At 45.7% G+C, this 14,484-nt stretch overlaps 1 protein-coding gene across 1 annotated transcript in view; it reads left to right on the top strand.

The window, feature by feature from the left end:
- Positions 1 to 933: 933 nt before the first annotated feature.
- Positions 934 to 14,484, top strand: part of LOC129710536 (BTB/POZ domain-containing adapter for CUL3-mediated RhoA degradation protein 2) — a 33,848-nt gene continuing 20,297 nt past the window's right edge. Inside the window, exon 1 of the mRNA XM_055657579.1 lies at positions 934 to 1,080. The gene's annotated coding sequence lies outside the window, so the exon portion shown is untranslated. The remainder of the gene's footprint in view (positions 1,081 to 14,484) is intronic.

Genomic DNA, 14,484 nt, shown 5'->3' with positions numbered 1-14,484 from the left:
TGATTTTAGCAGCACATTTTAGAACAGTTATTTTAGTGAAGAATATTCCACCTATTGGGACCAAACAAGCTCAGATGCTGGAATCTTGAGGAAATTGAGTACATATGGACTTGGTGGGCTGTTTTGTACATTCTGTACTGACCGGGGTGTGAAGGAAGGAACGTCAGATGCTGGTTTACACCGAAGATAGACACAAAATGCTGGAGTAACGCAGCAGGACAAGGCAACATCTCTGGATGGAAGGAATGGGTGACGTTAGGGGTTGCGACCCTTTTACAGACACGTTTCAGGTCAAGGCCCTTCTTATCTATACTCCCAAGCCTTTCCTGACGTCCTCTGAGTGAGGGCTACATGTATATATATGTATGTAGTTTGTTTTGTTGTGCTATTCTTATAACAAATGTAAAGCACTTTGGCCAACGAGAGTTGTTTTTTAAATGTGCTATATAAATAAATGTGACTTGACTTGACTTGACTTTGAAGATGCTGCCTGTTCCATTGAGTTACCCCAGCATTTTGTGTCTGTACTGACCAGGGGGGTTGTGCTTAAGTACGGAGATGGTCTTGTGCGAAAAAGGCTGTGCCTGGTACATGTTGCAATAAATAAGTTATTGAAGTGCTAGGGGATAACTCAGCAGGTTAGATAGGTGCAGGATAGTAATCTGCCTTCCTGTTTTTGCTACCAAGGTGGATAACCTCACATTTATCCGCATTAAACTTCATCTGCCCACTCCCCCAACCTGTCCAAGTCACCCTGCATCCCCCTCACAGTTCACACTGCCACCCAGCTTTGTGTCATCTGCAAATTTGCTAATGTTACTTTGAAGGAAGCATCTTATTGAATGATTGAAGCATTTTATTGAATCTTATGGTTCACTGAGGGGAATAATAATCTGCCCCCCCCCCACACACACACACACACACACAAAAGATGAACGTGTGAGTGCGCACGCGCGGGACGTCGGCGTCGGGAGCGAGCGTGGTGTGCGCGCCCGCATGCGCAGTGACGGTTGAGCGGCTGCTCCGGTGCGGCGGTGACAATGACGGGGCCTCTGGTGGCGGCGCCAACTACAGTCTCAGGTACGGGGTTGGGGGGTTCGAGCCCGGGGGGGTGACCGACAGTCCTGGTGGGCGGTGAATTCGCTCTCGCATTCAATGGCGCGCACAGCGCAGCGCTCGCAGTCAATGGCAGCCTTGTATTCACATCTCTTCCAGGGTCTTCCAGCCATCCCCACCTCCCCGCATTGAACCTTTCCCATCTCTCCACGCTGGACCTCCCCCACCTCTTCCCGCTGCACCACTTCCCGCTGCACCATTCCCATCTCTTCCCACTGCACCATTCCCATCTCTTCCCACTGCACAATTCCCACCTCTTCCCATCTGGACCTTTCCCATTTGGACTATTCCCATCTGGACCTTTCCCACCTTTTCCAGGGTCATACAATCCAGTACAGATGACATTATAGTTCAAGTGATGTGATTGTCACTTTTAGAAACATAGAAAATAGGTGCAGGAGTAGGCCATTCGAGCCTGCACCGCCATTCATTATGATCGTGGCTGATCATCCAAATCATTATCCCATACCGGCCTTCTCTCCATACCCCCTGATCCCTTTAGCCACAAGGGCCACATCTAACTCCCTCTTAAATATAGCCAATGAACTGGCCTCAACTACCTTCTGTGGCAGAGGATTCCACAGATTCACCATTCTGTGTAAAAAATGATTTTCTCATCTCGGTCCTAAAAGACATCCCTCTTATCCTTAAGCTGTGACCCCTTGTTCTGGACTTCCCCAACATCGGGAATAATCTTCCTGCATCTAGCCTGTCCAAACCCCAAGAATTTTGTAAATTTCTATAAGATCTTCCCCTCAATCTTCTAAATTCTAGCGTGCAAGTAAGATCTTCTAAATTCTAGCGTGCAAGTAAGATCCCAGAAGCGCCAATGGCCAACTGGGTGTTTCTTTGGGATGTCCCCAACTCTGCAACACATTTGCAATTGCCTAAACATAGTGCTGGAGGAACTCTGGGTCAAGCAGCATCTGCGGAGGGAATGGACAGGAGTCAGGTCAGGACCCTTCTTCAGACTGATCGTGGGGGAGGGGGGAGCTGGAAAAGAGAGATGTAGCGGGATAAAGCCTGGCAACTGATAGTTGGAGACACGAGGAACTGCAGAAACTGGAATCCTGCTTAGAACACAAAGTGCTGGGGTGAGGCAGCATCTCTGGAGGACATGGATAGGTGATATTTTGGGTTAGGGCATCTCTTTGGATAGGTGAGGAGGGGAAGGTTATTTGGCATTGGGGTGAAGTAAGTGTCGAAGGCAATGTGTGCAAAAGAGACAACGGGGGGTCAGATCAGGGAAGGTATAACATTTAGTGCAAAATGAAGTCCAATTAAAGATAGTTTGAAGATCTCCAATGAGGTTGACTGAAGATCAGGACCTGGTGAGAAGTCTGAAGAAGGGTTTCGGCCCGAAACGTCGCCTATTTCGTTCGCTCCATAGATGCTGCTGCACCCGCTGAGTTTCTCCAGCATTTTTGTGTAGCTTCTGGTGAGAAGTCAGTTCAGATACCGAATAACAGCTGTCCCTGGATCTGGAGCTGTGCATTTTCAAATTTCTGTACCTCTTGACTGATGGGAGAGGGGAGAAGCGGGAGTGACCAGGGTGAGACTGGTCCTTGATTATGCTGGTGGCCTTGCCGAAAGTTCCATTAGTTCCACAGGACTGCACTAATGTCAGATTAGACCTTTTGTGCTTGAGTTTAATTTGTGCGCTTAAGGTGAAATATTTTTCACTTGACGATCACCTGAGCCTTAGCTGTTGTTCAGTACAAGTGAGTTCTTGAAGCCAAAGTATAGATGCACAAGAGGAGGCTGGGGAAGTACAAAGGGGAAGGGAATAAATAATGGGTTAAGATGACGAATTCAGATGGTGTAAAAGTTAAATGGACTTCCAGACATCGGGTCAGACTTCCTGGGAATGAACCCATGGAAATGACTGGCCCAGGTAGAGTCCCTGGCTGCGTCATCAGAAACTGCATGGATAACTGCAGGAGTATTCGCAAACTCCTCTCCCTACCCCAATTTGAGGTTCCCACTGCTTTCTAAAGACCAATAGCACCTGGAGCCAAAGAAAAACATAGTAGAGCACCTTAGTGACTAAATGTGTAAGAAAGAACTGCAGATGCTGGTTAAACGAAGGGAGACACAAAATGCTGGAGTACCTCAGCGGGTGAGGCAGCATCTAAGGAGAGATGGAACGGGCGACGTTTCGGGTGGAGACCAGAAAAGTCACCCGTTCCATCTCTCCTTAGATGCTGCCTCACCCGCTGAGTTACTCCAGCATTTTGTGTCTACTTTAGTGACTACCTTGCAGTAGCCCTGATATCCAGTATCATGAATTGCTTCCAGTTGCAGGGTCACATCAATTCCAGCCTTCCAGACAGCATTCATCCACTAATTCGCCTACTGCTGTAATGGGTCCATGGCAGATGCCATCTCCATGATCCTACGGTCATCCCTGAAATAATTGGAAAACAAGGACATCTATGTCAGACTCCCATTTATTCTAAAGAAGGGTACAGATCTGAAACATCAACTATCCATGTTCTCCAGAGATGCTGCCGGATCCGCAGAGTTACTCCACCACTTTGCATCCTATTTTTTGACAATAGCTTTGCCTTCAACACAAATATCTGGACCTAGTATAGACACAAAAGGCTGGAGTAACCTAGCGTGTCAGGCAGCATCTGTGGGGAAAAGGAATAGGTGACATTTCAGGTAGAGACCCTTCTTCAGACTGAGAGTCAGGGGAAAGAGAACAAGGTACATGGAATAAACGAATGAAATATATGCAAAAATGCAACGATGATCAAGAAATGGTGCAGCCCACAATGGTCTATTGTTGGGTGTGGGGTAGGTGATATTAGGTTATACAGACTGTGAAACTCAACAGGAAACAGTGAAACTAGTACGACGACTAGGTTGTGGGAGGCACGGAGGGAGAGGTAATTTAAGGGTTACTTGAAGTTGGGGAAATCAATTTTACTGCTCCATCTGGGCCCAGTACTCAGCATGGAATATAGGCATAGGTATGAGGCATAGGTAAGACTGCACCTGGAGGGCTGCATATTGCTTCAGTCTCCATTTTTAACGAATGATGTACTTGAATTTGGAGGAATTGAGAATATTAACTAGGTTTAAAATATGAAGAGGTGTTGAGCAGATTGGGGTTTAGAATATTGAAATCCCATTTTATTAAGACATGCACAATTGATAGAGTAGAGATCAGTAAATCCAGGTGGAATTATTTTAGAACAGTGGGATACTCATTTAAGATGGAGGTGAGGAGCAATATCTTTTGAGTTTTTTGAATATATTCAAAGTGGAGTTTGACCTGCAATGCACTTGACTTTAGACTTAGACTTCAGATATACAGCGCGGAAACGGGCCCTTCAGCCAACCAAGTCTGCACCGACCAACGATCCCGTACACTAGCACTATCTTACGCACTCGGGGCAATTTACAATTTTACTGGAGGCAATTAACCTACAAACCTGTAAATCCTTGGGATGCGGGGGAAAAACCCACGCGGTCACAGGGGGCACGTTCAAACTCTGTACAGCACCCCCTGTCATGATCAAACCTGGGTCTCTGGCATTGTGAGGCAGCAACTCTACCCTTTGCCATTGTGCTTTATGGAGGGAGAATTGGAAAATGCAATTGAAACCAGGACTTCATCTGCCATGATTATACTGAAGGACTGGGCAGGATAACTAGGAGACGAGGAAACAGTTTTTCTCGCAGAGAGTTGTGAGTCTGTGGAGTTATCTTCCACAGAAGGCGGTTGAGGCCGGTTCTCTGGATACTTTCAAGAGTGAGCTAGATAGGGCTCTTAAAGATAGCGGAGTCAGGGGATATGGGGAGAAGGCAGGAACGGGGTACTGATTGGGAAGATCAGCCATGACCACATTGAATGGCGGTGGTGGCTCGAAGGGCCGAATGGCCTACTCCTGCACCTATTTCTATTGTCTAACCCACTCCATGTCAGTTGGAGGGACCATATCACCAATGGCCAGCTCTGTGGGGAGATTCCATCTTTGACGATGAAGGATGAGGCTCGCTGGTCACTGCCACCGCCATCCGGAAGTGCTAGCAAACAAAGTTGTGCTGTGGAAACCCACCCATGGAAGATGTGACCTGGGACAGTCAATCAATAAGATGCTGGAAGACGCATGTGTAGAGACAAAAGAGGAGCTTGCCAGCTGCATGGAGGACAGAGATGTGTGGTGCGTCTGTCCCCGTGCCCGGCGGAAACCAGCACCACTGCGTCGCTAATGTTCTTATCCTCAGTGCTTGATGACAAAACTGTAAAACTCCAATGTCAGTATTAAACCTGCCGTCTTTCAAATGAGAGGTTAAACCATCTCTGCCGATCCGTAAAACAAAAATCCTGTTGTTCCAGAGCTGACTCATCTATTTGTCTCATTCATATCCTGTTTCAATCGTTTCCTTTTATTATACCAGCATTCTTGGTTCCTTCTATCAAGCATTCAATAATTAAGCTGATTCTAAATTTCCTAAAGTGCTACCCGATGTGTTGGAATTTAAATGTAATTCAAGTTCTCAAGATTTGGCTTGAGGTTTGGGACACCCTGCATATCTATGAAAATGAAAATTCTGAAGGTCTGAGTATTTTGTTTCAAAATGAATGGCTCATTTCATGGCTGGTTTATAATGTTTTAAAGGCCTGAGGGGGTAATATTTTGCTGGAGCTGAGAATGCAAAGTATTTGATTCAGTGGAGATTTGATTTTCAACTTCTTGGTATTGAGGGAGTGCAGTGGAGGTTCACCAGGTTAATTCCTGGGATGGCAAGACTGACATATGATGTAAGAATGGATCGACTGGGCTTATATTCACTGGAATTTAGAAGGGTGAGAGGAAATCTTATAAAATAAAGCATAACATTCTTAAGTGTTTAGACGGGCTAGATGCAGGAAAAATGTTCCCCATGTTGGTGGAGTCCAGAACCAGGGGTCACAGTCTAAGAATAAGGGGTAGGCCATTTAGGACTGAGATGAGGAAAAACCTTTTCAGCCAGAGAGTTGTGAATATGTGGAATTCTCTGCCACAGAAGGCAGTGGAGGCCAATTCACTGGATGTAATTCAAGAGAGACATAGCTCTTAGGGCTAACGGAATCAAGGGATATGGGGTCAAGGTATTCAAGGATTCAGGAATAAGGTACTGATTCTGGAGAGCCATGATTGGTGATGCTGGCTAGAGGGGCCAAATGGCCTACTCCTGCACCTCCTTTCTATGTTTCTATGTAACTTGCATATAAGAGTTTCTGGGAGCATGACATTTGGGTTATGTCTGCTGAATGGCCCACCTGTGTGTTAGGGATCTTCCAACCTACCTCATTGCAGATGGTGGGTTTTTTCTCTGTAACTGTAATGCTCCAATGTTGTAATGCCATATTTTGTAATCTGGGTTGGTTAGTAGGTTTGCAAACAACACCGTAATATGCAGAGTTGCAGACAGCGAGGATTGTCAAGGTATACAGTGGGATACAGATCTGCTACAGAAATGGGCAACCCAAGTATGAGACTTGATTGTACTCGTGTATAGAATGAGTTATAAGCTGTTGAGCCTCACATAGGGGAGCTCTTGGACGATTCTTCGGGATATGATTTACTCCCCTTTGCAAGAGAATGGGTCAATTAGGGGCTGCATGCCTGATTTCAGGGCACGTGATTAATCTGCTTCATCACCTCCTCAAAAGACTCAATGAGGCAAGGGCGATGAATGCTGTCTATATTGATTTCAATTAAACATTTGATAAAGTCCCTCAAGGTAGCCGATCCAGAAGATTAAGATGCATGAGATCCATGGAAACTTGATTGGATTCAGAACTAGTTTACTTATAGAAGACAAGAGGGTTGTGGTGGAGTAGATGGGTTGGTTAGTAGATACAAATAATAAGGTCAGAAGTGATAGGGACAGAATTAGGCCATTTGGCCCATCAAGTCTACTCCGCCATTCAACATGACTGAGTTATTTCCCTCCTAACCCCGTTCTCCTGCCTTCTCCCCATAACCCTTGACACTCGTACTATTCAAGAATCTATCCATCTCTGCCTTAAAAATATTCATTGATGGCCTCCACAGCCTTCTGGGACAATGAACTCCACAGATTTGCGATTCTCTGACTAAAGAAATTCCTCCTCATCTCCTTCTTGAAGGAATGTCCTTTAATTCTGAGCCTATGACCTCTAGTCCTAGCCTCCCCCACTAGTGGAAACATCCTTTTAACATCCACCCTATCTAAGTTTGGAGACAACAATAAAATTGGCAGAGTTGCAGGCAGCGAGGAAGGTTGTCAAGGTGTACAGTGATATACAGACCAACTACAGAAATGGGCAAAGAAATGGCAGACAGAGTGTAATCTGAGCAGTTGTGAGATGTTGCATTTTGGGAGGTTGAATGAAGAGAAAGGATATAGTTGATGGCAAGACCTTTAACAGCATTAATACCACACAGAGATCTTGGGATCCACGAACCATATCTCCCTGAAAATGGCAACACAAGTAGATAGTGTTAAGGAAGATGTATAGTAGTTACCTTCCTAGTACCGGGGTCACCATGATGCCCCCTTCTCTAAGGAATGAACATAGACGGGGAAGAATCAGAGATGGCAGAGTGTTATATACAGAGGGGATTAGAGATGGGGATAGGTAAAACTGAATTCAATGTCTATTGTGCATTCTTAATATTTTTTTAGATTGTGTCATTATGTGATTATTGCTGGACAGATTATAGAACTATTCATTGCAATTATCTGAAACAAACATCTGATCTAAACTAAGAGGCTTTTGTAATGTTCTTTATCCCACTGACTCCCAGTTCCAGTAAATTATCTGAGTTTTATCCAGTGTAACGTTGCATATCATGATGGTCCGCATAACACTTTGTATCCAATGGTCGCAATTGCAGATGACGCTATTTCCATTATTTGGAACAATGGAGGTTCTGTAGCATCTTAAGAGAGAATCAAGAGTGTTTTATCATCATATTATCAAAATGGAACAATTAAATTCTTACTTGCAGCAGCACAACACGTTTTTAAATCAGTACTCAATAGATTATATAATTTTAAAAATTCAGTAAATACAAAACCCAATATTAGTGCAAAACGCAACAAGGGACTGGGTTGCAGTTTAGTTGGAGTTTGTAGTGTTCAGTAGTCTGACATTTGTTCTTGTTCCTGAACCAGGAGGTCATGGTTTTCAGACTCCTCTTCCACCTTTCCGATTGCAGAAGTGAAATGAGAGCATGGCCTTGGTGGTGTGGTCATCATCATCCTTGATGATACTGGCTGCCTTTTCGAGGCAGCGCCTTCTATAGACCCCTTTGATGGTGGGGAGGTCAGAACCATAATGGATCGGGCAGTCCTGGTTTGTTTGATTTGCCGAAACTGGCCATGATGCAGTTAATATGCTCTCTACCATACACCTGTAGAAGTTCAGGATAGTATTCGTCGACCTACCAAACCTCCTTAATCTTCTAAGGAAGTAGAGATGATGATGATGGGCTTTCTTTAAGATTGCATCAATGGGCTCAGGACAGATCTTCGGAGGAATGCATGCACAGGAACTTGACGTCTCCAGCAACAGCCAGTCGATGAGGACAGGTTTGTGGAACCTCAGCCTTCCTCTTCTAAAGTCAACAATTAGTTCCTGGTTTCACTGACGTTGGGAGCAAGGTTGTTGTTCTGGTACCATTCAGTCAGATGATCAATCTCCCTCATATTCTTTGTTATATTTGTCATATTCCTCTGTAGTATGTAATCCTCGTTAGTATAATGGTTAGTATATGCTCATCTGTCACACGGGAGACCGGGTTTAAATTCCCTGACAGGGACATGACTTTTGAGGTCGAGTAGGCTGGGACTCTATTCCTTGGAGCACAGGAGGATGAGGGGTGATCTTTTGGAGGTCTGCCTGCTGATGAGATCTGCCTGATAAAATCATGTGAGGAATAGATCGAGTAGATGCACAGAGTCTCTTGCCCAGAGTGGGTGAATCAAGTCTAGAGAGTTTATTGTCATGTGTCCCGGATAGGACAATGAAATTCTTGCTTGCTGCAGCACAAAAGAATATTGTAAGCATAAATACAGAACAGTTCAGTTCAATATACACATAAACAAACAGATAATGTTCAATAGGCTGTTGCAGTTCAGAGTCTGTTGGTGAATTTAATAGCCTGATAGCTGTGGGGAAGTAGCTGTTCCTGAACCTGGATGTAACAGATTTCAGGCTCCTGTACCTTCTACCCGATGGTAACGGAGAGATGAGTGTGTGGCCAGGATGGTGTGGGTCCTTGATGATGTTGGCATCCTTTTTGAGGCAGCGACTGTGATAGATCACTTCGATGGTGGGGTGGTCAGAGCCGATGATGGACTGGGCAGTGGTCACAACTTTCTGCATTATTTTCCGCTCCTGGGTGCTCAAGTTGCCGAACCAAGCCACGATGCAACCAGTCAGCATGCTCTCTACTGTGCACCTGTAGAAGTTCGAGAGAGTCCTCTTTGACATACCGACTCACGGTAATCTTCTCAGGAAGTAGAGGTGCTGATGTACTCAGTGTGTTGGGACCAGGAGAGATCTTTGGAAATGTGCAGATGATGGTTCACTAAAATAGACACAAGGTGTTGGAGTAAGTCAATGGGTCAGGCAGCAGGTCTGGAGAACATGGATAGTTGACTTTTCGGGTCGCAACCATTCTTTAGACTTTACTTTAGATTTTAGCAATACAGTACAGAACGGGCCCTTCAGCCCCCCAAATCCGTGCCAACCTACAATCCCCGTACACTAACACTATCCTATACACTAGGGACAATTTTACTGAAGCCAATTAACCTAGAAGCCTGTACACCTTTCGAGCGTGAGAGGAAACCGGAGCACCTGGAGAAAATCCACGCAGTTGCAGGTAGAACATACAAACTCCACACAGACAGTACCCATAGTCAGAATCGAACCTGGATTTTTGGCGCTGTAAAACAGCAACTCTACAGCTGCGCAACAATGCTGCCCTTCTTCAGAGCATCTGCCTAAATGAGCTGACCATAACATTTTCAATATTTAACCATTCACAAAGAATTTAGTTTTATATTGTGGAGAAGCAGGTGCTGTGCAATATGTTAAATCAGCAAAACATCTTTTATTGAGCAATCTGATCAAACTACAATTAGATGTAACGTGTGGTTTGAATGTGTGCAATTAAGCACTGATTTTCCAGCAGAGCATGAGGCAGTCATCAGCCAGATTACTAGTGTTTGCTTCAACCATGAGAAATTGAACTGTTGCTTCAACACCCATTTATTTAATACATGAAGTATGAATTCCCTAAGGTCTGTACTGACGGCCTTCCTTTATGCAGATATCAACATTTTTGAACTATTGAACTGCGGGAAAACATCATGGTCCTTTTCCCCTTGGACATGGTGGTACTTCCAATGTCTTAGGTTTATGGTTACATAGCTCCTTGATATCCTGTCCATTTTCATCAATCCAGCCTGGTGATGCATGGTAGAGAAGCCAAGAACCCCTTCACTGGTGTCAAATATAATAGACTGCAGGGCAGCTGTTGGCTGGGAGTCCTCAGATTGCTTGTGAGTTGTTGCCTCAACAGGTTTGACTAGACAATAATTAGTTGAGAAGTTATAGGTAACAGTGAGGGTTCGGTACATCTTTGTCCCTCCCTAACATGCAATCTAATGTGCCAGTGTCTACACCAGGGGAGGCATTTGCCTGTAAAGAGGAGTCATCAACACACTGTGTCTTTACTACTATTTATTGATAATACACAAACGTTACTGCCCTAGCTGTACGTGGTCTGTCACAGGAGCTAGAGAGAGATCAATGGGTGGGGAGGTTGCAATTATACTTCTGATATGGGGAGTGGTTAGTAGTGGTGAGGTCACTATATTAAAGGTACATGCACATGTCATCTACAGGGTTCGGTACATCTTTGTCCCTCCCTAACATGCAACCTAATGTGCCAGTGCCTACACCAGGGGAGGCATTTGCCTCTCCTCCTTGATTCTGATGAGCAATCGCCAAATATTTTGTGAGCAGAAGGATCCCTTCTCCTCCTGTAGACTTTAGACATACAGCATGGAAACAAGCCCTTTGGCCCACAAAGTCCACGCTAACCAGCAATCGTCCCTTACACCCGCACTACCCTACACACTGGGGAGAATTTTATCAAAGCCAATTAACCTGTAAACCTGTACGTCTATGAAGTGTGGGAGGAAACCGGTGCACCCAGAGAAAACCCACGTGGTAACAGGGAGAACGTACAAGCTCCATATAGACAGCACCATGTTCAGGATTGATCCCAGGTCTCTGGCGCTGTAAGGCAGCAACTCTACCGCTGTTCCACTGTGTCGTCTCAATTCTTGCTGATCAAACTTTGCCCGAGGGTTGTCTTTTCCCACCATGTTTTCCATGAGGATCGGTTGTTTACTCCTGGGATGCAGATAAGGATTTTTTTAACAAGGTTGGAATGCTTTCTCTCTGGTCCCATCTGAGGCTTCCAAGGCTGGGGCACGTAAGCTGATGCCTGCGGTATGTTAATTTTGTGAGGCAACGGCTGAGATACCAGACCAAGTTATTCTGGTTTACAAAACTCATTCCAGGAAGCCAACATTCCTCTTCCTGTTGTTGCCTGTCCCAAAGGTACCTTGTTCTTTAAATTAGTCGGTAGACAAAAATGCTGGAGAAACTCAGCGGGTGCAGCAGCATCAATGGAGCGAAGGAAATAGGCAACGTTTCGTCCCGAAACGTTGCCTATTTCCTTCGCTCCATAGATGCTGCTGCACCCGCTGAGTTTCTCCAGCATTTTTGTCTACCTTCGATTTTCCAGCATCTGCAGTTCCTACTTAAACTCTTTAAATTAGTCACCTTGTGTCTTGCTCAGCAGAATTGTATCAATGGCTCTTTATTGTCATGTACGCACTGCACAGTGAAATCCTTCTGGCATAGCTCATGCATGGGTCGGCATATTTTGGCGTCATTTATAGAAAGAAAATGTCCAAAGTTCGATCCGTGTGATGGATGTACTGGAGAGCCCCCTGATCCAGATAAGTCCCTGGCTGCTGCAGGGCCTCCTCCGTCCCCCTCAACCGGCTCAGCCCACAAACCAACGTCCTTCTCCTCGCCCGACCGCCTTTACCGCCTTTATGTAGACGGACACGAAGGTGCTGGAGGCAATGCCCCATCCTCTCTCCTACAGGCCCACTTCTCGCTTCCGTCATCGCCAGCGGCTCACTCCTCCTCACTGTTGTGGGACGTATCACTGATGGGGACGAGTCAGAGTATAGAAGAGAGATCGACCGACTGAGCAAATGGTGCCAGCACAATAACCTGGCCCTCAACACCAACAAAACCAAGGAACTGATTGTGGACTTTGGAAGGGTGGGGACCCACAGTCCCGTTTATATCAACGGGTCGATGGTAGAGAGGGTGAAGTGCTTCAAATTCCTGGGCGTGCATATTTCTGAAGATCTCTCCTGGTCCGAGAACACTGATGCAATTATAAAGAAAGCACATCAGCGCCTCTACTTCCTGAGATGATTACGGAGAGTCGGTATGTCAAGGAGGACTCTCTCTAACTTCTACAGGCGCACAGTAGAGAGCATGCTGACCGGTTGCATCGTGGCTTGGTTCGGCAAGTTGCTGAACCAAGCTGCTCCCTCCTCCTCAGATCTCCGGTTTTCGGGGCCGAGCTCGGCAGCTCCCAGGCTTCCCCTGAAGGCAGGGAAATCCGCAGGCTGATATCAAGGTATCTGGGTTCCAATGAGGAGATTTGGGAATGTGGGCCGGATGTGCGGCTGGAAGTGGGCAAGTCGGTCACTGGAATGCAGTGGCACTGGCACCAGATGTATAGTCAGGGTCTCTCGTTTCCCTTATCCCTAACCAGTCTGAAGAAGGGTCTCAACCCAAAACGTCACCCATTCCTTCTCTCCAAAGAGGCTGCCTGTCCCGCTGAGCTACTCCAGCTTTTTGTGTCTATCTATAGTCAGGGTCAGGTTCCCAAAGCAGAAGATAGAGGGGTGGGAGAGTTAGAGCAAGAAGAGAAGCAGTGGACAAGGCCCCCTACCTGTTTGCCCTGTGTCACAAATGTGCTCATGCCAATATCAGCATTGCATGATAATCCAGGATGATTTGCCAAGACCTTTATCAAACATGTAAGAAAAATGCCACGAAGTGCTGGAGTAATGGAGAAACGGTTCACGCCTCTTCTCGTCTTATCTGATAACCTTTTGTCTCCTTTTCACCTTGAGGCTTTGTCACTTACTCCACTCACTTGCCAATCACACCCGTGCCAGTATCCACCTATCACTTGACTGACTTTGTCCCACCCCCACCTCTTCTGCCCCCAACCACAATCATTCAGAGAGAGGGGTCTAACTGGAAAAGTCCGAGGGTAGTTAATTGTGGAACTCATTGCGACAGAGGACTGTGGAGTCCAAGTCAGTAGATATTTTTAAGGCAGAGATGGACAAATTCTTGGTTAGAACGGGTGTCAAGGGTTATAGGGAGAAGGCAGGAAGCAGAGGCAGAGATCAGCCATGATTGAATGGCGGAGTAGACTCGATGGGCCGAATGGCCCAATTCTATTCCTATAACTTGTGAGCTAGTGAAAGGTCCTCCAGAGATGCCCTTTACATTTGTCCACATCACTTCATGCATTCTCCTCCCTACTACTATAAGTCTGAAGAAAAGTCGTCTATTCATGTTCTCCAGTGATGCCACCTGACTCACTGAGTTACTCCAACAGTTTGTGGATTTGACAGACCTTCACGGAGGGGAGACCTTCGCGGTTTTGTATTTTTATCAATGTGACAACTCCGTGATAGGGTGCTCCCACTGCAACATATGAATCAAAGACAAAGACTACCCGATAACTAACAGGCACTGACAATATTTTCAAGGCTTCAATATGAAATTTGAAATGGTAACTTTTTTGTATGGGATTATTTTTTGACTAAGATTATATTTTTGTGATGTGTCTTTGGTTATGTCCCCATATTAAAGCTACCCTGTAACTGGAAGGTGATGTTACTTGGTCCCATAAAGTCTTTAGACTTTACATTTGGAGATACAGGCCCTTCAGCCACCCGAGACGCGCCGACCAGCAATCAGCCCGTACACTAGCACTATCCTACACAGTGGGGACAATTTTTATATCTTACCGAGTGTGGGGGGAAATTGGAGTACCCGGAGTAATCCCATGCAGTCAGAGGGAGAACATACAAACTACGTACAGGTAACACCTGTAGTCAGGATCGAAACCCGGGCCTCTGCCGCTGTAAGGCAGCAACTCCACTGCTGCGCCATTGTGTCACCCGATAACGTGTATATCCTATCTGTTCTTCAGTAAAATAGTTTGCAGTAAAGTGAACCAAATGGCATGG

This window comes from Leucoraja erinacea, chromosome 28 (genome assembly GCF_028641065.1).
Source record: "Leucoraja erinacea ecotype New England chromosome 28, Leri_hhj_1, whole genome shotgun sequence".
Taxonomy (NCBI): Eukaryota; Metazoa; Chordata; class Chondrichthyes; order Rajiformes; family Rajidae; genus Leucoraja; species Leucoraja erinaceus.
Note: the sequence above shows the minus strand (reverse complement) of the source record. Positions and strands in the feature narration are given on the sequence as shown.